Source organism: Thamnophis elegans, chromosome 17 (genome assembly GCF_009769535.1).
Source record: "Thamnophis elegans isolate rThaEle1 chromosome 17, rThaEle1.pri, whole genome shotgun sequence".
In the NCBI taxonomy this organism is placed as follows: domain Eukaryota; kingdom Metazoa; phylum Chordata; class Lepidosauria; order Squamata; family Colubridae; genus Thamnophis; species Thamnophis elegans.
In genome coordinates, this window is record NC_045557.1 from 14,576,532 (window position 1) to 14,596,827 (window position 20,296).

A 20,296-nucleotide genomic window follows, 5' to 3' on the forward strand; every position below is an offset into this window, starting at 1 on the left:
GTGCCTCTGCGCGGCAATTAGAAACTATTGCGCGCGGTATTGCAGCCATGTGAGCGGCAGCGCAGGCGCGCACCTTAGAGGGAACAGTGGGGGCAACTGATGCTAGTTTGAGTGGCCGTAGCCAGCGCAAACTACCGTCAGTCGCTCCGTGCTCATCAAAACAAGTCTGCGGAGGTCCTTTGCAGGCGGCCAGTTCTAGCCGCTTTAAAGGACTTCCCCACGTTTGCTTTGCTGAACACAGGGCGACTGATGGTAATGAGCGGTGCAGCCGGTGCCTAGGAGGTCCTAGGAGATTGTCTGTGCTATGTAAGCTCCTGCCGCCATCCCCGCGCCTATGCTAACCCTAGATTATCTGGGCCCCCTCAGCTTCCGGACCCTGTGACAGAAATTACTGCGCGAGTTAGAAACTGCTGCGTGGTGTTTTCTTGCCATGTGCGCGGCTGCGCAGCCGCGCACCTTAGAGGGAACAGTGTTTGGGGGTGTTGGTGGTCCTGGACTTACAACCATTTGTTAGTGACCGTTCAATGCAACCGGAATGGATTTACGATGGTTGCAGCTTCCTGGCATCACCTGATCACCATTTGGGTCCTTCCTGGCTGGCTTCCAACAAGCAGTCAATGGGGGATGCCGAATTCACTTAATGACTTCATGATTCACTTAATGACCATGGCGATTTGCTTAACAAAACTTGCAAAATCAGGCAATGGACCGTAGGGCCGTATGCGGAGGACTGCCTCTGGGGAGCAACCTTACAGGCCCCCCTCCCTCTGGGAGGCCTCCCCTCTTCCCTCCCTGGGGTTGGACATCACAGCCTTGCAAACTAGCAAGCAGGAGGGGGCACTGCCCCCAGATCCCCCTTGCAATCTTTGGGGTCAAGGACGGGGTGTATCTCCAAGGTGGCGCAGTGGTTAAAGAGCCAAGGTGGCGCAGTGGTTAAATGCAGCACTGCAGGCTACTGCTAGATCAGCAGATCAGCGGTTCAAATCTCACCGGCTCAGGGTTGACTCAGCCTTCCATCCTTCCGAGGTGGGTAAAATGAGGACCCAGATTGTTGGGGGCAATATGCTGACTCTCTGTAAACCGCTTAGAGAGGCCTGAAAGGCCTATGAAGCGGTAGATAAGTCTACTGCTAAAAAATAAAAAATAAAAAAAATCTCTGGGGCAGCCCTGCCACAGGAGGAGACCCTGCTTGCCCTCCACCCTTTTGGGTTGGGATGGAAAGGGATTGGGGATCTGGGGCAGGGGTCTGCTTGCCTGCCCCCTCCCCTGTCCAGGCCCCCACCCCTCTCTTGCCTTCCTCCCCCCCAGCTGCCAGCCAAGGAGGCGAAGCTGCGGGACCTGGAGGATTCCCTGGCCTGGGAGCGGGATACCAGCCACCGTCTCCTGGCGGAGAAGGAGCGGGAGGTGGCCAAGATGGAGGCCCGCATGAAGCAGCAGCTAGATTAGTACCAGGAGCTGCTGGACATCAATGTGGCCCTGGACAGCTGGCTGGGGGATTCTGGGAGTTGAAGTCCACAGGACTTAAAGTCGCCAAGGTTGAGAAACACTGCTCTAAGGGGTTAGGCATAAGTCTTGGATTAGCAAGTCAGTGAAGCATGGAAGGACGAGACTCAAGGCTCAAAACTGAAATCCATACGGGTGGTTCTCAACTTATGACGACCATATGAGCCCCACATTTCTGTTGCTAAGGGAAACATTTTCTTGCCACACTTGTCAAGTGAATCATTGCAATTTTAAGTGAGTAGCGTGGTTGTTAAGTGAGCCTGGCTTCTCCATTGAATTTGCTTGTCGGAAGGTCGCAAAAAGGGATCTCGTGACCCCGGGACGATGCGACGGTCGTAAATATGAACCAGTTACCCAGCATCTGGAGTTTGATCGTGTGACCGTGGGATGCTGCAGTGGTCAGAAGCGGACAAACAGAAATGTCACTAAATGGTCGCTAAATGAACCGTTGTAAGTCCAGGACTCATCCGAGGTTCCAATGGGAGGGGAGAGTCACTGAGCGTTGTGTAAAAGCAATTCGGTTCTTGGCTCTTTTCAACAACTTTGATGACTTCTGACTTTCTTTGGTGCAGTAGATCAGCTTTGCTGGCTGAGGAACTCTGGGAGTTGAAGTCCAGAGGTCTTAAAGTTGCCAAGGTTGGAGACCACTGCAGAAAGTGACACAAAAAATCCTCCCGAAGGGAAGGAAGGAGAGAAGAAAGGAGGGAAGGAAGGAGGGAAGGAAGGAGGGAAAGAAGGAGGGAAGGAGAGAAGAAAGGAGGGAAGGAAGGAGAGAAGATAGGAGGGAAGGAAGGAGGAAAGGAAGGAGAGAAGGAGAGAAGAAAGGAGGGAAGGAAGGTGAGAAGGAGAGAAGAAAGGAGGGAAGGAAGGAGGAAAGGAAGGAGAGAAGGAGAGAAGGAAGGAGGGAAGGAAGGAGGGAGGGAGAGAAGAAAGGAGGGAAGGAAGGGGGAAGGAAGGAGGGAAAGAAGGAGGGAAGGAAGGAGAGGAGAGAAGAAAGGAGGGAAGGAAGGGGGAAGGAAGGAGGGAAGGAGAGAAGGAAGGAGGGAAAGAGGGAAGGAAGAAGAAGTAGGATTGTTGTAAAATAAGATGGGTGTATGGGATGGTAAGAAAGCAATCTCAATTATATTGTCAATTGTAGGGGAGAAAAATTGTTATAAATACATATTATTAACAACAGTTATGAGATTATATAATTGTGAATGTATATATGAGAAATAAAATTTATTATAAAAAAAAAACCTCCCGACCTTTTTGCTTTCCATTTGACAACATTTCAAGCTCTTTCTATACTTACAAAATCATCCTAATCATCCAAAATAAAAAAAATATCAGATTCATATTTTCTTCCAGCTTCGAGCAAAAAGCCCAGCAGAGATTTCCAACTCGAAACCAAATTAGAGACATTCTTTAAGTCAGTTTTGCCATTTTCCACACCACCCACTGGACACACAACTACACAAACGCCCAAGATTGTTAAAGATGATTGTTTGGACAAACGGGGTAGGATACAGAAAGCGCAGCATGAAGAAAGCCCCCCCCCCGCCCCCCGCACGTGGGGAGGGAAAGTGGGCGGGGCAAAGGGTGGGGGGGCTCCATGGAGGGCAAGGAGCGCTGCTGCCCCCCCTCCCCTCCCGCCCGCCTTGCCCCCCATTTCAAGCAGCCTGAATGTTGGGAGGGTCTCCCGGGCATTTCCCACAGGCGGCCACTAGAGGGCAGGCGCTGCCCGGGCTGCCTTCGGAGGGGCGCCGCAAAAGCTGCCTCCAAAGACGGAGGGAAAAGGGGGGGGGAGTCCGGGAGGCCCCCAAATCTGGAAGCGGCTGCCGGGGGAATCCTGGGAGTTGAAGTCCACCCATCGGGAAGGGGGCGAGTGGCTGCCCGCCAGAGCCTCGTCCCACCGGCGCTTCTCTCCCCTCCGGGCACAGGAGCCTCGCAGCCCCCCGGGCTCCGGCCAGGGCGGGGGGCGGCAGTCGGACGCGCCCCTTTGCGAGACCACCAGGCTTCCCCAGCGCTGCCCGAGCCCATCCTTCGCCGGACGCGCCGGGGGCGCAGCGGCGCGCGGGACTGGTGGCCGGACCCTCCAGCCTTTGGGGTGGGGGGGCGGCAGCTGCAGGGCCGGACCAGAGGGTTGTCGCGGGGCGTCCAGCGCTGCTCTCCGCAGGTTGTACAGCGGAGCCCCGAGAAGCCCCTCTGCCCCCACCGGAGCCCCCAGAAGCCCCTCTGCCCCCACCGGAGCCCCCAGAAGCCCCTCTGCCCCCACCGGAGCCCCCAGAAGCCCCTCTGCCCCCACCGGAGCCCCGGGAAGCCCCCCTGCCCCCACCGGAGCCCCCGGAAGCCCCTCTGCCCCCACCGGAGCCCCCAGAAGCCCCTCTGCCCCCACCGGAGCCCCCAGAAGCCCCTCTGCCCCCACCGGAGCCCCGGGAAGCCCCCCTGCCCCCACCGGAGCCCCGGGAAGCCCCTCTGCCCCCACCGGAGCCCCGGGAAGCCCCTCTGCCCCCACCGGAGCCCCGGGAAGCCCCTCTGCCCCCACCGGAGCCCCGGGAAGCCCCTCTGCCCCCACCGGAGCCCCTGGAAGCCCCCCTGCCCCCACCGGAGCCCCGGGAAGCCCCCCTGCCCCCACCGGAGCCCCGGGAAGCCCCCCTGCCCCCACCGGAGCCCCGGGAAGCCCCTCTGCCCCCACCGGAGCCCCGGGAAGCCCCCCTGCCCCCACCGGAGCCCCGGGAAGCCCCCTGCCCCCACCGGAGCCCCGGGAAGCCCCCCTGCCCCCACCGGAGACCCGGGAAGCCCCTCTGCCCCCACCGGAGCCCCGGGAAGCCCCCCTGCCCCCACCGGAGCCCCGGGAAGCCCCCCTGCCCCCACCGGAGCCCCGGGAAGCCCCCCTGCCCCCACCGGAGCCCCCAGAAGCCCCTCTGCCCCCACCGGAGCCCCGGGAAGCCCCTCTGCCCCCACCGGAGCCCCGGGAAGCCCCCCTGCCCCCACCGGAGCCCCTGGAAGCCCCCCTGCCCCCACCGGAGCCCCGGGAAGCCCCCCTGCCCCCACCGGAGCCCCGGGAAGCCCCTCTGCCCCCACCGGAGCCCCGGGAAGCCCCCCTGCCCCCACCGGAGCCCCGGGAAGCCCCCCTGCCCCCACCGGAGCCCCGGGAAGCCCCCCTGCCCCCACCGGAGCCCCGGGAAGCCCCCCTGCCCCCACCGGAGCCCCGGGGAGCCCCTCTGCCCCCACCGGAGCCCCGGGAAGCCCCTCTGTCCCCACCGGAGCCCCGGGAAGTCCCTCTGCCCCCACCGGAGCCCCGGGGAGCCCCTCTGCCCCCACCGGAGCCCCGGGGAGCCCCCCTGCCCCCACCGGAGCCCCGGGAAGCCCCCCTGCCCCCACCGGAGCCCCGGGGAGCCCCTCTGCCCCCACCGGAGCCCCGGGGAGCCCCTCTGCCCCCACCGGAGCCCCGGGGAGCCCCTCTGCCCCCACCGGAGCCCCGGGAAGCCCCCCTGCCCCCACCGGAGCCCCGGGGAGCCCCTCTGCCCCCACAGCAGCGCCCCCGGGGACCCAGCGCGGCTTCGCAGGCTGCAAGGGAAGCGGCGCCCCCCGCCCGCCAGGCGTCTTCTCGCCACCCCCTCCCCCCGGCCTGGCCGGAGCTGCTAACCGACCCAACGCCGCCCGGAGGCGGCCAGAGCAGCAGGGCTGTCCCGGAGTGTCCCCTGGCCGGAAAGGGGCGGCAGGAGAAAGCGTTGCCGCCGAAGGGCAACTGCAGCCGGCCACGGGGCGCCAAGGAGCGGCCGCCCAGCGGAGCGTCCCCAGGTCAGTGGGGCGGCGGGGAGGCTGGCGGGGGTCGAGGCTGCCCTGGGCGCCCCCGACGGGACGCCGCAGTTGCTCGGGGTGGGAGGTGGGAGGCCCCCCGCCCGCCCCCTGCCCACTTCGGGCCCCGCTTGGAGGAAGGGGCGCCGGGGCTCCTCCTGCCGCCAAGCCCGCCCTAAGCGCCCCACCTGGGCTTCCGCGGCGTCCCTTCCTCACTTCCGAAGGGAGCCGGGCGAGGCGAGGCAGAGGCGCGATGCTCCCGAAAAGGCTGCCCAGCGGGCGAGGTCCGCGCCTAAAAGCCCCGGCAGACCCGGCTGAGCCTCTCGGGGCAGCGGCGGCTCGGCTTTCCCAGCGGAGAAGCCTCAGTGTAGCTCCGGGACTGCCCAGCAAACCCCCCCCCCCCCTCCTTGCCCAGAAGGGCAGTTTTGGAGCAGGTTTTCCCAGGAAAACCTCTCAGCCCAGCCTTCCTCGAGTTTGGTGCCTTTCAGATGGGGGGAGCCCCCCTCCCAGAATCTGGGCTGTGAAAAACGCTCCCGAGTCTCCGAACTTCAAACCGTCACTAAGCGGATGGCTGGTGATAAGTCAAGTGATAACCCTTCTTACTTGATGCATAACTTAAAGTGGGGAAGAGACCCTCTGATCCTTCCTCCTCCTCCTCCTCCTCCTCTTTCCCCCATCGCAACAGAGGGAGGGAGGGGTCCAAGGTCACCCAGCTGCCTTTCAGGGCTCCCGCAGGACTAGAACTCACCACCTCAGGGTTTCTAGGCCTGCCCCTTAACCAGCGCCCACAGCATCCCTTGGGCTGGGGAGTTCTTGTGAGGGGGGGGCTTTGTGGATGGTTCTCGGGAGGTTTTCTGACAAGAAGAGGCTGGGATCCCCCCCCCTTCACCCTTCTGGCGGTTGGCACCCTGGCAACCGGCCGCTTGGCCAAGGGTCCTTAATGCATAGGATGTATCCCTACTGGCTGAATCTGCACCCAGGCCCCGGTTCTGAATTCCCAGGTCTTGCTGCCACCAAAGCCGCAGGGGGAGAGTTGCCAAACCCTCCTCTTGCAATACAGAAAGTCTGGACTTACGACCAGTTGCTTAGCAACCACTCAAAGTTTTGACGGACCTCCCCCAGGTGTTTATGACCCGGTTCTGCGGTTCTGACAGCCACCCCGGGGGTCACGTGTCTCAGAGGAGTTGAGCCCCCCCTTTGCCCAGATGCTGACCTGCCCATCGTCTTCGACTGGGGGGGCATTTAATGGTTTGCAGAAATTCTGGGGCCAAAGAGGAATCCACTTGTGAGAAGGAGGAGCGTGTGGGGGAAGTTGTAAAACACGGAGCAGAGACATCTGGCCTGTGGTTCTCGCCTGGCCTGGGTTCTTGGCTGCAGAAGCCGGGTTTTCCCTCCTCCCGTTGCTTCCCCCACAAAGCCCCATCACCACATCTGCCCCCCTCTGCCTCCTCCCTCCTCCTCAACCCCTTTTCCTCAACTAGAGCCTCAGAGCCTGCAGTCCTCCAGAGAAGGAAGGCAGAGAACATGCCCCCCCCCCAGGATTCCTGCACCCCAGGGGGGCCCTGAAGGATTTGGGGAGGGTCACAAGCCTCCCCTTCTTGGGCTTCCCAGGAAATGGCCCTTGGCAAGAAGTGATAGATTTTGCAAGGTTCCCCCCTAAGCTTTGCCTATTAAATTTCAGGGATGAGTAGGAAGCAGCCGCTAAAATGGAAGAAGAAACCTCTAAATAGTTCAGAACTGGGGGGGGGGGGAGGAGAATTCCTGGCATTGCATGTTATCTGCTGATTTCTTTGCTATAATATGCACAATGAATAATCAGAAATGCTGGACTAGAAGAAGTAGAAATTGGAATTAAAGTTGCTGGGAAATGCATCAGCCATCTCGGATGTGAGAACGGTCCTGGAAATGACGGAATCATAGAGTTGGAAGGGACCGTGGAGGTCCTCTAGTCCAGTGTTTTTCAACCTTTTTTGTGCAAAGGCACCCTTTTTTCATGAAAAAAATCACAAGGCACACCACCATTAGAAAATGTTAAAAAAATTTAACTCTGTGCCTATATTGACTATATATAAAGTGTTTTTCCCACGGCACACCTTACACTATGTCACGGCACACTAGTGTGCCACGGCACAGTGGTTGAAAAACACTGCTCTAGTCCAACCCCCTCCTCAAGTAGGAGACTGTTTATCATATATATCAGTCCAGCCTCTTCTTGAAAACCTCCAGTGTTGGAGCACTCACAACCTCTGGAGGCAATTTCTGTTCCTCTGCTTTTCATGGTTCTGTCCGGAAATTTCTCTTTAGTTTTAAGTTGCTTCTCTTTGATTAGCTCCCATCAGTTACTGTTATCCCTCAGATGCATTTAAGGAAACTGGTTGAAGGTGAAAGAAGATGGATGGATGGATGGATGGATGGATGGATGGATGGATGGATGGATGGATGGATGGATAGATAGATAGATAGATAGCTTGATAGATAGATAGATGATAGATAGATGATAGCTAGCTAGATAGATGATAGATAGATAGATAGATAGATAGATAGATAGATAGATGATAGATAGATGATAGCTAGATAGATAGATGATAGATAGATAGATAGATAGATAGATAGATAGATAGATAGACAGATAGACAGATAGAATAGAATAAAATAGAATAGAATTTTATTATTTATATGCCGCCCTTCTCTGGGAGGACTCAGGGCGGCAAACAATTCAAGAGGGGAAAAAGGGGAACATAAAAACGAAATACAAATAATAAAAATAAACAACAGTCGCACAACCATACATGTCGATAGACAGACAGATAGCTAGCTAGCTAGATAGACAGACAGACAGACAGAGGCAGAGCAAGAGGCAATGCCAACTCAGTGCAAATAGAGGGAGAAGTTGAAGGAGTTTCAGCCTAGAGATGGGACCGAAGGGTGGAGGGGCAGAAGCTCTAAACTGACTGGCAGAGCAGAGGCCTCACTCTTCCCTGGAGGTCTTTCTCCTCTAGACCATGTAAGGTCTTCCACTTGCAATCTCTGGCTTGGAAGGTGGGCTGCATGAAAGGCTGAAGGAATTGTGATGCTGAAAGAGAGAGAGAGAGAGAGAATATTTTTGCAGCCTTTTCTTTCCTTGCTCAAGAAGGGGGTGAGAAGGACGCTCCCCTTGTTCTCCTGCCCTCGGGGGTCTGTCCCCAGGAAGGAGAAGCATGAAATAAACAGACCCCGTGGGATTCTTACTTAACCCAAGCAGTTGGTGTGGCTACATTCTCTGTGTGCAGCTCCTTAAAAGCAGAAAGATGTGGCTGGTGGGACAGGTTGCCCAGTGAATGTTTTTGGCCTCACTTGCAGGTGCTCTGCAGGTTGAAGGGATGGCCTCCTTCCAGGGCCTCTTCCTGAGATTGGGGGGAATTGACCTATCATGATTGCATTGAAAGGATTTGGCTGTACTCTTGCCCCCCCCCCCTTGTGCTTGTGGGTATTTTCCTATCTGCCTTGTGAATTCAGGCCCCCCAGTTTACTAATTTGGCTTTCCCCTGGCTACAGCCACGCCCACATTTACATAGATAATTGGGTTAATTCTCCTTGCCCTGAAGGCCTCTGCTTTTCTCTGTTGTTCAGAGTTTTCTAATGAGTCTGCCTTGTGCTGCGGTTGAGGAAGCTTTTTCCTTGTGGAAATTGGGAAACTTTGCAAGATTTCCTTTTCTGTTCTTGATCTGGGCTTTCTTTGCGGTTCTGTTTCTGTGCTCTGTGCAAGGTAGCTTTGCAGAAGGAAAGGGAAGAACATAGTGAAGATGTAAGGATGCGAAAACAGCCGCCAGGAGTTGGGGTGTCTGGAGGAGCCCCCAGGACTGAAGGGGAGGCTGGTTGTGCACAGTGGAGACCCCCCTCACTAGAGGCTTCCACCCATGGAAACATCTCTGAAATTCTCTTCTCCTTGGAAAGCCTCTTGGAAAGTTTCCAAAATTAATTTGGAAAATTGGTTTCAAAAATAGACTGGGCACCTGACGGGTAGGCCTCCTGCCTTGAGCAGAGGGCTGGACTAGAAGACCTCCGAGGTCCCTTCCAGCCTTATTGTGTTCTCAACCAAAGCGTTCACTTTCACCAGACTGAATGAAGGTGGCTAGGAACCAAAAATAGGGATATATTTTTTCTCGTAACAACATAATTCTGTGAAGTAATCGCCAGATAGAGCCAGCCAGCACCCCATCCTGCACTGCCAAGGATCACAGATTGTGATGCCAAAGGGCAGTATTTCTCCAACTTGGCTCCCTTAAGATGGACTTCAACTCCCACAATTCACTAGTCAGCGCTCTCCCCCATTCTCCATGCTTGCTGGGGAATTCTGGGAGTTGAAGTCCATACGACATGAGATTGAGAAACACCGTATGAGGGTTTGTCTAACCATGGTTAATTAAATCGTCATTAGTTGAGAGGAGAGGCTTCCTGACCTCCCTGCTCTGTTTCCTCTCTGATTGGCCAGTCAGGCCACAATAAGTGGGCTACGTCAACCAATCAGAGGCTGTCCTCCGTGGCTGCCTTCATTCTGCACAGGAGGGCCTCTCTTCCTCTTCCTCTCTTTTTCTTGGAGGACTGCAGAGGCAAACAAACGAAAACAAAATGTGGGGTTGCATTTAAAGCCCTCCCCCTTCTCATGACATAGGAACGTCTTGGTTGCCCCGAGTTTCTTGGGGAGGTAATCTTGCTTGGACTCTGAGCCAGCAGAGAGCTTCCTGATGCTCCAGTGGATACTGGGTATTGTAGTCCAAGGGGTCAGTTTGGAGGAAGAGCCTGTCCAGATTCTCACTGCAGTAATCAAAACAGGCAGTTGATCTTCAACGTAAATCCATTCATTTAGCCACTGTTGGTAGTTATGCCGCTGAAATGCGTGGCTTACAACCAGTCCTCGCACTTATGACGGTTTCTGTATTCCCCCCGTGGTCAAAATCTGGGCACTTGGGCAACCAGCAAGATTACTTGTTTATTTGATACGGGAAGCACTTAGGATGGCCGTTTAGGACCTTCCCACTAGCCACGTCAAAGGGGGGGGGAGCTGGATTTGCTCAACGACCATGTGATTCACTTAACAACAGCAGTCATTTGCATCAACTCACTGTGCAACCACCTTGCTCAGCCACAGAGATTTGGGCCCTGATTGTGGTCCTCATCTGAGGGTTTGCGTTCCGCTCTTCTATGAAGAATCAGGGAGCCGTTTTCGCCACAAACATGGCAGGACATGAGCCCCTGGGAGGGAAGCCGAGACCACCTCGAGACAGTTTCCTTTGCCTCCGAAGACCTGAGCTGGTTTTTTCCTGCCCTGCTCATCTCCCTCGCACAGCCCGGACTCTCGGATGGAGGGAGGAGGGTGGCGGCGTCCTCGAGGGGCCTGGAATTCAAGGAACGTTGGTCTGCTTAGCCAGGAAACTAACATGCTTTTATCCGGGATTGAGAGAAGAAACCTGGCCGGATCGTGGCCTGTTTGGTTCTGCAGTGTAGCTGGATGGCTGGTCGGTCCCTGATTTCAGCTACGCTCCTTTTATCCCTACTTGGACGTTACTGATTTTTAAAAGGCCCAAAAAGTGTATTCCTAAGAGACGAAATGGGTAATTGAAAGGATGGTTGTGCACACAGGATTTGGGGGTCCCAGGATGTCTCCTCCAGATGCAAACGGTCTGTTTTGGGGTGGGGTCCCCTCCTTTCTGCCCTGAGCTGCAAATCTTGTCCTTGATTGGTCTTTATTTGATTTGGGGACCCAAAGTGGGCACATTTCCTCCCATATCAAACACAGAAAATCCACCCCCCCCTCACCTGTTCCCGGGGAGCAGGGAAGGAGGTCCTTCCATCATGCCCATCCCAGCACGGTGGGGGCTGGAGTTTCCTCCAAGAGACACTGCCTGGAAGAACATCTGGCAGCCAGCCCATGTGGCCTGAGGCGGGTGAAGAATTAGCGAGGCGTCTGCCGTGTCGGGGACGAGCCCCTCGTACGGAGGAGGAGGAGGAGGAGGAGGAGAGCCCCTCTCTGTCCTTCTGCTGGGTGCCACATCTGGACAGGAGGCAGGTGATGCCCAGCCGCCCGAGGGATGCCTGGGATGATCTGGGAGGCAGAGGCTGGACCACTGCTGGAGGTAAAGCGTCGCCATGGCAACCCCGGGATGTTCCCTCGGCGTAACTAGCAGGCGGTGGGGACAGGGATGGGCTCCTCGGACAACGGAGGGAGTTTCCTTTGCAGGGCTGGCGAGAGCCGGCTGGCTTCCCTCTCGCCGGCTTCCCTCTCGCCCCGGGGAGACAGTTGCCACCCCCGCTGTCTCGTGCCCCCACCCCCCCTACCAGCCTGGATCTGCATCCCTGCCGGCTGCCAGGTACGGCTTCCGTCTCTGCTTTTTTAAATAGTTGCAATGAAGGATGAAAGGAATTCGGCTGGTTGCGTTTCAGCAGCTGCTCTGGAGGCAGAGAGAAATTTATTTTGCTGCTCTTGTTGTTGTTGGAGCTTCAGAAAGGGGTTACAATCGCCCGGTGAGCAGGAATTTAAACGCATGTGTTTCTCTCCCGCATCCGGGAGTTTCCCCAGCCGTTAGTTTGGCTTTTAATTAAGACCCTCGTGTCTTTTTTTGGGGGGGGGGGGAATCCTCCGTGGGGTACCCAGAGCTGAAGCTGGAGCTGAGGGATAAAGGAAGGAGTGAGGAGCCACTGAATTTGGTATAAAAACCCACGGGGTGGGGTGATTGTGTTTGTTTGTTTGTGTGTGTGTGTGTTTGTGAGTGTGTTGCAGGACAGAGACGGTTAATGAAATGCAGTGATGCAACAGGGCGCCTCTCCCTAAATTTGGGGACAGGTAGTTGGTCTTCTGTCTCATCTCAGCAGCCCCCTCCGCTCTGAGAGCTGGGGAGGGGGCGTTGTGGGGAGGGGTATGTTCTGCTCAGCCAGAAGCTTTGTCCAGTTGGGAATGGAGGAGTGGGGGGTGGGGAAGGCAGGCAGGGAAGGGCTACCTTGATGCATTGAGAAGCCACTGTGCTTTAGGTGGGTGAGGGGGTCAAGGAGGCAGGGGAGGGGCTGGCCTAGAGGAGTGGGCAGGGGCCAATGGGATGGGGCCTGGGTCAAGTGGTCAAGATCTTGAGCCCAAGCAGTCAGATGATTAAGGGAGTGAGGAAGGAAAGGGAAATGGAAGGAAGGAAGGAGAAAGAAGAGGAAGAAGGAGAAAGGAAGGAAGGAAGAATGGAAAGGGATGGAGGGAAAAAAGGAAGGAAGGAAGGAGAAAAAAGAGAAAGAAGGAGAAAGGAAGGAAGGAATAATGGAAAGGGATGGAGGGAAAAAAGGAAGGAAGGAAGGAGAAAGAAGAGAAAGAAGGAGAAAGGAAGGAAGGAATAATGGAAAGGGATGGAGGGAAAAAAGGAAGGAAGGAAGGAGAAAGAGAAGGAAGAGACGGAGGAATGAGGAGGAAAGTAGGGAAGGAAGGAAGGAAGGAGGAGAGAGGGAGGAAGAATGGAAAGGAGGGAGGGACAAAGGAAGGAAGGAGGAAGAGAAGGAAGAGACGGAGGAACGAGGAGGAAAGTAGGGAAGGAAGGAAGGAGGAGAGAGGGAGGAAGAATGGAAAGGAGGGAGGGACAAAGGAAGGAAGGAGAAAGAGAAGGAAGAGATGAGGGAATAAGGAGGAAAGGAGGGAGGGAGGGAGAAAAGTGTTGCATCCATCCTTGAGGGAGTTACTGCTGGTCCCCCTTTGGACACCTCGGATTTAGGGGCTGCTCCAGGCATTGAGATGGGAGGGCTGGAGAAATGAGGTCGGTCAGCAGATCCTCCCCCCTCCCCTCCCCTGAGTCCCCTCGCCAAAGGCTTCCTCTGCTGTTGTGTGTGCCAGAAGGGGCAACAGCCTTTGCTCCCCCAATTTCATTGTGCATCTCTGGCTGATTTCTTCTCGATCTCTTGTGCCGCTGGGATCCCCTCCTCCCTTTACTCTCTCTCTACACCAGCGTTTCTCAACCTTGGCGACTTTCAGTCCTGTGGACCTTTCAGTCCTGTGGACCTTTCAGTCCCCAGCCAGGGGAATTCTGGGAGCTGAAGTCCAAAGGACTGAAAGTCGCCAAGGTTGAGAAACACTGCTTCTACACGCTATTGTGTGTCATTTACGTGTGTTACAAACAGCTCGTAAAGTGTGAGAAGGTGTCAAAGACACATGGCTCCCTGGGATTGTAGCTTTTCCCAGCCAGCCATGTCCCAGAGGGGCTGGACTACAGATCCCATCACAGAACGTCAGCAGTGGGGACTCTGCAAAATCTCAACCAGCACTTTGGTGCTTTCACTGCAATGCTCAGATTTTTCAAACCACCTTCTGCAGGTTTGGCTTAAATGCCAGACCTGTTTATTCTTCTTTTATGCAGTTTTTGTCCTTTACTGAATCAGTTTTTCTAGATCGGTCCCTGCTAGTTAAAACTCTGCTGTTCAGTTGCAAACTGGTAAAAGTGGCTTATGACCAGTCCTCAGGGTTACAACCGTTGGCAGCGTCCCCAGTCACGTGATTCAAAATTCACAATATTTATGAGGGTGGCGGCGTCCTCGGGATCACCGCCATCCGTGACCTGCCCACCTGGGAAAGTTGCAATCCGGTATTGCTTAACATCCACACGCTTCGCTTACCAACGGTGGCGGTAACTTGTAAAATCAGGCCTCGACTCACTTAACAACCACCTTTACTTACGAATGGGAATTCTGGCCCCAACTTCATCACCTCTTCAGGATGGCTTCAGCCTGTCTCCTTCAGGGGCCGAGATGGGAGGCGTCAGTGGCCTTGAGGGGAACGGGGGGAGTCTGGTGGGGATGGGTGGGAGACGTATTTGTAGCTGCAGCTGGGAAGAAACGGGGTGGGGGTGGGGGCTCGATAGCAGCAATAGCAGTTAGACTTATATACCGCTTCATAGGGCTTTCAGCCCTCTCTAAGCGGTTTACAGAGTCAGCATATTGCCACCAACAACAATCCGGGTCCTCATTTCACCCACCTCGGAAGGATGAAAGGCTGAGTCAACCTTGAGCCGGTGAGATTTGAACAGCCGAACTGCAATAGCAATAGCAATAGCAGTTAGACTTATATACTGCTTCATAGGGCTTTCAGCCCTCTCTAAGCGGTTTACAGAGTCAGCATATTACCCCCAACAACAATCCGGGTCCTCATTTCACCCACCTCGGAAGGATGGAAGGCTGAGTCAACCTTGAGCCGGTGAGATTTGAACCGCCGAACTGCAGAACTGCAGTCAGCTGAAGTAGCCTGCAGTGCTGCATTTAACCACTGCGCCACCTGGGCTCTGGAGGAAGAGCTCCCAAAAGGCCCAGCTGGATTACCTTTTTTGCGGACCCTGCTATTTTATTTGATGAATGCTTCTTTGAAAGAAATAAAAGTTATTTGGGGGTTGAAACAATAATTAGCAGCCCTAAGAAGAAGGAGTTTTTTTTGGGGGGGGGCTGTATTTTCCAGCCTCCTGGCTGGGGGAATTCTGGGAGTTGAAGTCCCCGGGGCTTAGAGAGGCCAAGGCTGGGGACCTAATTTCTCTGCTCAAAGGGGTTTGGGTTATTTGAGGTCTTACATGACCCGTTAAGACCCTCACTCGGGAAAGGTGTGATGTCTTGGCAGGCGGAGAGGAATGTGAAGGCAACCTTTGTGTTTCACTAACCCTAACAGGCTTGGGGGGGTCTTCATGCCAAGACAATGACTTCCATTAAACCAGGTTTGGGCTCTTAATGGGAAGGTAGGTCCCAGTTGCTAAGCGGGACAGGCGTTAAGTGAGTTTGGCCCCATTTTACAACCTTCCCTGCCACACTTGTTAGGCGAGTCACCACTGCAGTAGTTACGGCAGTAAATACGGTTGGGTTAAGGAAATGTGGGGCCCCCGTTGTCTTTCCTTGTTTGGGAGGTCGCAAAAGGAGATCCCAGGACCTTTGCCACCGTCATAAATACGAGTCCCTTGCAAACATCGGACTCTTGATCACGTGGGGATGCTACGACGGTTGTAAGTGTGGGAGAATCGCTAAATGACCCGCTGTAAACTGAGGCCTGCCTGTTTCGGTAAACCCAGGTTTTGGAGACCAGCATGTTGTGTGAACCCAGGTCCTGTCAGCTAGGTTGCCTGGAGGGCTGGTGTTTGCCAAACCTCTCCCGGATCCTGGATAGTCAGAAGGCCGAAGCTTTGAAGAAGGGATGGTCTCGGTTAGCCAGAGAGGTAACGGGGACTTTAATTCCCTGCGTGGTGGCAGCGTTCCAAGAGGAAACAATGGCTGCCTTTGTTCCGACAGCGTTTCTCAGCCAACGGCAAACAGCGGACTGTGAAATCTGCCTGGGATAACCTAGTTTCCCCGCACCGTTACAAGGAACTTTCTGTCTCTGTTCTGGGGCTCCTCAAAGCTCCCCCCAGCAGGGCATGGTGTTCCCTCTTGGAACAATGCGCTCAGGCAGCCACATCCTTGTCGGACGAAAGGCGGATGGATGCAGGCCAGAGCGGAATTCCTGCTTTCCCTTTCCCCCTTTCCCCTTCTTCCTTTCCCCGCTTGCTTAACCAGTCCTCTAACTTTAATTAGAATCTCTCCTATAACTTTAATTATACATATATATGCAACAAAGGGGAAAAAAAACCACAGAGAAATAGTTTCTGATCTTCCTCACCGCAGCTTTAATTATAGTTATATATTTACCACTTACTCTATGGTTATAACATGCCTCTTTTCCAATTCAGCCTGTCTAGTCATCAGAAACATAAATCATAATTTCATCCCCCCCCCCCCCGTCTCTCGCTAAAAGTCTATAAGGGGTTGCTAGTCAGCAATAAACAAAGATATCAATCTTTCTTTTCTCTGATCAAAGAAGTCAATTTAGCCATCTCGGAGAGTCCCGTACTCTTCATCAGCCATCCCTCCATTGTGGGTGCATCTTTCCATTTTTGTGCAAACAGTAATCTTCCTTACTGTGTACAGCAGTGGTTCCCAAACTTGGCAACTTTAAGACTTGTGGACTTCAACTCCCAGAATTCTCCAGCCAGCTCTGCAGAGTCCACAAGTCCACAAGTCTTAAAGTTGCCAAGTTTGGGAACCACTGGTGTACAGAAACAATCTTCCACATATCTTTTCTAGCTCACTATCCCTAACTCCCAAGAACAACAAGAATCCAGGGATTGTAAGTTTGAATAGAAGACTCTCTCAACTTACGACTATTCTTTAACAGTGGAGTTTACGGTGGTGACCGATCCTCAGAGTTATGACTGTCGCATCCCTTTCTTGCTCACACAGTCTGGGTGCTCGATAGTTAATTTGCCTAAGACTTTGATATTGGAATGCATGCCCCAAATAAGAACAAAATATTGTTTTATAAATGTCTTATGTTTAATGGGTTTTGCACATGAAAATCGGCGTTTGATGGAGAGGAGTGATCTCCCCACAACCGAACAGAACTTCTGAGGAAAATATTAAAATCACCCAAGGCAACTTTTAAAAAAAAGTCTTTGATTTGGTGGGCAATTTAGAACCGTTTGATACATGGAGGCAAAAAAATGGCAATTCAAAGATTCAAAACCTCCTTTTCTGAAAGACACAGAGATCCCTTTCAAAAAGAGACCTGATGTGAATTCAGTAATACAATATTACAATACAATAATAATAATACAATAATAATACAATAATACAATATCAGAGTCGGAAGGGATCTTGGAGGTCTTCTAGTCCAACCCCCTGCCTAGGCAGGAAGCCCATTTCAGACAGATGGCTATCCAGCATCTATTTAAAGACTTCCAGTGTTGGGGCATTCACAACTTCTGGAGGCAACTTCTGTTCCACTGATTCATTGTTCTCACTGTCAGGAAATTCCTCCTCAGTTCTAAGTTGCAGAATTAGTTTCCACCCATTGCTTCTTGTTCTACTCACAGGTGCTTTGAAGAAGAGTTTGACTCCCTCTTCTTTGGGGCAATCCCTAAGATATTGGAAGACTGCTATCATGTCTCCCCTAGTCCTTCTTTTCATTAAACTAGACATACCCAGTTCCTGCAACCGTTCATCATATTTTTAGCCTCCAGCCCCCTAATCAACACAATACAATACAATATAATAGCAGAATTGGAAGGGACCTTGGAGGTCTTCTAGTCCAACCCCCTGCCTAGGCAGAAAACCCTACACCAAATGGCTATCCAACATCTTCTTAAAGACTTCCAGTGTTGGGGCATTCACAACTTCTGGAGGCAACTTCTGTTCCACTGATTAATTGTTCTAGCTGTCAGGAAATTTCTCCTTAGTTGTAAGTTGTTTTTCTCCTTGATTAGTTTCCACCCATTGCTTCTTGTTCTACCCTCAGGTGCCTTGGAGAATAGCTTGACTCCCTCTTCTTTAGGGCAACCCCTGAGATATTGGAAGACTGCTATCATATCTCCCCTTGTCCTTCTTTTCATTAAACTAGACATATCCAGTTCCTGCAACCGTTCTTCATATATTTTAGTCTCCAGTCCCCTAATCATCTTTGTTGCTCTTCTCTGCACTCTTTCTAGAGTCTCCACATCTTTTCTACATCGTGGTGACCAAAACTGAATGCCGTATTCCACGTGTGGCCTTCCCAAGGCCTTATAAAGTGGTATTAACCCTTCACGTGATCTTGATGTTATCCCTCTGTTGATCAGCCTAGAATTGTGTTGGCTTTTTTGGCAGCTGCTGTACACGGCTGGCTCCTATTTAAGTGGTTGTCCACTAGGACTCCAAGATCCCTCTCACGGTTACTGCTATTGAGCAAGGTACCACCTATACTGTACCTGTGCATTCCAAAGACCTTGGCTACTCAGCTCTCTAAGGCAGATACGTTATCCAAGGTGGTTTTGGATCATAGTTCTGTAACTTTGCTTCATAAAGGGAAATATAATTCATTTAGAAAAGTTGCTAGGAAAAGAAGCAAGAGTGGATTGTAAAAGGAAAATAATTTTTTGAAGATAAATAAGGTAAAGGCATTGATTTAAGAATGGTTTGCGATGCAGGTAAAGGTTTTATTAGACATTATTATACAACATAATAGTGAACTTAAAAGGAAGAGTCGAGAAAAGGCACAAGCAATTTTAAGAGAAAAGAATAAAAATTAAAGGGTGTCTCCAGGGAAGATAATGGAAAGAATTAATTATGTAAAGGGAAAAATGTTTGATTTTGTAAATAAACCAGGGAAGTGGCTAGCCTAGAAATTACAAAGAAAGAAAAGAATATTGAAGTTAGGAGAAGGAGATACTATACTAATGGATGATTGTCAGGGGCGAACAATCATTTCCATACGTGCAGAGTTCAAACTAGCTACTTTATTGTTTTATGCCTATTTCACAGGAATCTTCCAGATTGGTGGTTTGCATCTGGGCCAGACTAGATAAGATACTCAGGGTGGAAACTTCTTTCTCTCTTGTGTCTTCGTAAGGATTCCAGGCTAATTCTCCACTTGACTCTTTCCCCTGGCTTAGCCAGTCTCCAACAAAATACAGCCCTAGAAAGAACATTTCATTGATATTCCAATTTGTATACAGGAAATGACCCCCATCTAGTGAAAAACAGATGAATATCTAACAAAACAAAAATTGCTGAGAATTACAGAGACATTGAGACAGTTTGTGTGGAGTAAATTTATAATAAGTTAAGGACTTTTGCAGACGACACTGCTGGGTTTGGAAAATCCTGTGCTGGCTGGGGAATTCTGGGAATTGAAGTTCACACATCTTCAAGTTGCCAAGGCTGGGATATTCTGCTTTAAAGGGACTTGAAAGATTAATGGGCCAAACAGAAGAATAGCAGGTTTCAAGATTAATAATCAGCAGACAAAGGTGTTAACAAAAAATACAAAATTAGAAGACCCAGCAGCATTGATGAAGAACACTGGACTTAATGCTCTGCTTGGTACTTGCTCCTGGAATTATTGTCCTCGGATTTCCCCTGGAATTCTAGCAGCTTTCCCTCTTCCTGCTACAGTTTTCTCTTCCATGCAAAGGAGTGGAAAGCGGCAGCAAAGCACTCTTGCCTTTAAATCTGGAATTCATTTGAGAAACCTTCCAAGCCAGATCAAGACCCTGGAATGTGAAGGGGGAGGGAACAGTTGGGAAATCTGGCTGACCCCCAAGCCACCATCATGTTCATTCCTCCCTCTCTCCCGTCCTCCCTCTAATGTGCACAGCGTGGCTAAGAATTGCAAGTAAACAATACCATAATCTATTAAAAGTGTGTGCACACACCCAGATGGTGTGTATGGCAGGAGAAGGTCCAAGTTGTGCATGGATGGATGTTTCTGAGGATCATGTCTTGTGCCAGCAGGTTGGCAAGAAATGACCTCCTTGCTTCCTGGAACTCTCTGTATTGACCTCCCGACCTTCATTTGCGGTTAATTTCCTATTAGGTCTTTTAATTAGCACTTTGGAGCCTTTTTATGGGAAACAGAAATAGAAGGTGCGGTTAAATTAATGGGTTGCACCTTCCCAGGAATCTCAGGTCTGTAGTTCTTGGGTAGGCAAGAAACTATGATTTACTGCAGAAGCTCCATAGCTGAATCTCTTTCCGCATTCCATGCCAGAATAAAAGAAAGGAAGGGATATAAGTTTTCAGACTGCTCTGGCCCAAACAGGCTGGATGTAATATGGGTGCTCAGTCACTGAAGGTTTTCAAGAAGAGATTGGACGGCCATTTATCTGGGATGGCAAGCCTCCTGCTTGGGCAGAGGGTTGCACTAGAAAAGGGGTCGGCAAGCCATGGCTCTGGAGCCACGTGCGGCTCTTTCAACCCTCTGCTGTGGCTCCCTGTCGCCAGCTGCCTCCACAATTGATAGGGCTTTCAGTTAGGACAGGTAGAAGAAAAAGGACGCCGTGCTAGGAGGAGACTCCGTGGTGGGGGAACCGGATTTCCGGTTGGCTCCAGAATTGAATGGGGTTTCCGGTTAGGACTTTTGTGGCTCTTTGAGTGTTTAAGGTTGCCGACCCCTGGACTAGAAGACCCCCAAGGCCCTTTTTGAACTCTGTTGTTCTGCAATTTCAGAATTGGTGGTGGGGTCCCT

At 52.6% G+C, this 20,296-nt stretch overlaps 1 protein-coding gene across 1 annotated transcript in view; it reads left to right on the forward strand.

The window, feature by feature from the left end:
- The first annotated feature begins 5,197 nt into the window (after positions 1–5,197).
- Positions 5,198–20,296, forward strand: part of SEMA4A (semaphorin 4A) — a 69,441-nt gene continuing 54,342 nt past the window's right edge. Inside the window, exon 1 of the mRNA XM_032234203.1 lies at positions 5,198–5,289. The gene's annotated coding sequence lies outside the window, so the exon portion shown is untranslated. The remainder of the gene's footprint in view (positions 5,290–20,296) is intronic.